Raw genomic sequence first — 2,763 nt, 5'->3', positions numbered from 1 at the left:
TGCTGGGTGCTTCAAGAGGATACCAATTTTAGGTTGAGCCTAGAGTCCGCGCGCAAGCTCTGCTCTGGTGAAGTTCAGTACGTGAGAGAAGCCCTGCCCACTCCCCCACCCATATTTTTGATTGGCTTGTGTCTTTGTCCTTCGTAAATGCTGGCGTCTGATTTCTTAATAGGCTTGTTAGTCACTCCTTACTACTGCCATGTCATCATTTGTATCCTGCCATGGCTACTGGTCCCTTTACTTGCTTGTTACCTGGTAGGTGAACTTTTTCTTTATTGAGCCTGGACAATAGTGACCGCATGTTTTTTAAACACACGCCAGGGTTTTGCGCGCTGCGGGCAAGGTGTGTTGCAGGACAGCCCTGGCAGTGCGCCCCGAGACGGCGGAGGGGCAATGGCTCCTGTTCCTGCATTAGATGGTCTCCGAGCATGGAGGAGGCGGGCAGCACCAGCAGCATCGCTTCTCTGCCGCCCACGGCGGCATGGATGAGTGAGCGGGCAGGTGACTCTGCAGGAGCAGGATCCCCAACTTTGCAGAGGGAGGGCCGGTCTCAAAGGAACACAGAGCCGCCACTCCAGCAACGCTCTGCCCGGTGCAGGAAACGAGAATGAGTTTCTGCAATGCTCTCCCCTGGAGCCAAGGCGAAGCAGCACAGAAACCTCTGCCCCGCAGGGATCAATGTGTCCAAGGTGCCCGCAGAGCCCCTAGGAGGCAGGACAGTGGTTCTTCCAGCCATTCGCCCCTGGGAGAGGGAGGGCGCTGCCACCGCTAGGACTGTGCAGGAAGGGCCCGCTGCCCCGGGGAGCACCCACCCACTTCCACCGGGAAGTGTATGGTGAACCAGCAGAGATGCTGGAGGCCATCATCAGGGACCCCAAGTCCCACATTAATGTGGAGAGCCTGCTGGTGAATGCTGTGCCCCAGTGCAAATATATTTTTTTTGTAGGAGTGCAAACCCGAGAGAGAGCGCCTATGTCCGATTTTAGAAGCTGCTCTGTCGTGCAATTCTGCTCCTAGCTATTGGTGAGAGATGTCATATGCCTCCTTCACAGTCATTGCGTCTGTCATCATAAGGCACTTGATCACTCTTAAAAAGGGGTTGTGTGTGTGTTAATGAAAAAGCAGTAAATATCTTGCGAAATTGTCCTGTGTAGGGCAAGTATAGCCAGTTTAAGCATAACAAAAGCGTATGACCGTACTGCTTCTACAGCCCTATTACTCTTTGTAACATTTTCAAATGCTCACCTATTGGCCTTTAAGTCTTCATTGAATTACTTTTATTTCAGTATTTTTGTCAGTACTTCCGGTCTATATTGCCTTTTCTTTAATTATGTTCATAACTTTTTTTGATTTAAGAGATCAGCTCTCAATGTGGTACATATTGCATATCTGGGGCTCCTACAGGGAAGAGTTCAGGCCTTATTCATCCTTTGCATCAAAACATATATGTATGGACTATTCAACGAGGCCTTTTTTTTGCTTCATTTTTCATTTAATAAATGAATGGACTGCTGCATCCCTTTAGTTCATGCGGTATGTGGGACTCGGTGCTGCAACGTGTTTTAACCATTATTTAGTATGCGGTTCTTCCTGTGTCTACAAGTTGATCCTTCCATACTGGAGCTGATCATCCAGATCTGCTCACCAAAGAGCTTGTCCTGGAGAGGGGTCAATTCCTGTGCTGGGCAGCTGGTGATGGTCCGGCTGCTGTGAGGTTCCCACACCCCACACTGCACTCTTCGCTCTGCCTTTCTAGGCAGAGGAAGCAAGTCTCATCTGCGGCCCCCCGTGCTGCTGTCAGCAGAGCAAGTGGCAGGTAAAACATTGCTGTGCTGGATTCTCTGCTATGATGGGTTCACTGCTAATATTAGTCCAAAGACATGGTGTATGGCACCGTCTCTCTTCTAGTCCAAGCACATGTAATGACAGGATACCTACTGTCATATAGCAGTGGGCAGATATTACAAACACCTGCTTTGTGGCCCTTTGCAGAAAACTACATAAAATGCTGTGCTTCTGTTTACAGGCAGGCATTCGTCCTACCCCCTGGTCCACACAAATTATTATACAGCGGTCTCTCTAATCTGTGCAATGGCAGGTACCATGCAGCTTCCCATGTTCTCCTTTCATGGACAGGAATCACTGGAACCCGAATGTGCTAAGGTCCATGGGCTGTTATTAAAGGGTCTAATCTCACCAATCCACATGCATGTCTCTTACTGTCCCGTAATCCAGGGGAGGAGTTACCGGCCCCTGGTGCTGTCACCTGTTGAAGGCATTACAACCGCCAACTGCTCACCGGTACATAGGTGGGTGTTAATGAGCCATTCTGTGCTTCAATCCATAGGGAAATCACTGGTGAGGCCCATATTGTCTGCAGTTGACCTGTGCTTGACAGTTCAGATTGGAAAAGAACCAAGGCTGGTTTGCTTAGATTTAATCCCTATCAGCTGTGGGACAATAAGCAAAACCATTGGTCTGGAACGCGTCAGATCGTAATCCCTATCAGCTGTGGGACAATAAGCAAAACCATTGGTCTGGAACGCGTCAGATCGTAAAGTATAGGGACTACCATTAAATTGAGCATTCCAGCCATCATGTTTCACCTTATGCAGCTTGCCAGTCTGTGACATACCTGACTGGTAGTGTGCTCCAACTCCAGACTGCCTTCTATTGCGAGACATATTGCATTGCAAATGCTTGTTTTACCTATAGGAGTCTCTCGGATTTCATCACTCATCCCAGTTATGAGTGCGACGTCTG

The sequence above is a fragment of the Lissotriton helveticus genome, chromosome 2_1 (assembly GCF_964261635.1).
Source record: "Lissotriton helveticus chromosome 2_1, aLisHel1.1, whole genome shotgun sequence".
Lineage (NCBI taxonomy): Eukaryota > Metazoa > Chordata > Amphibia > Caudata > Salamandridae > Lissotriton > Lissotriton helveticus.
This window is presented reverse-complemented; position numbering follows the sequence as displayed.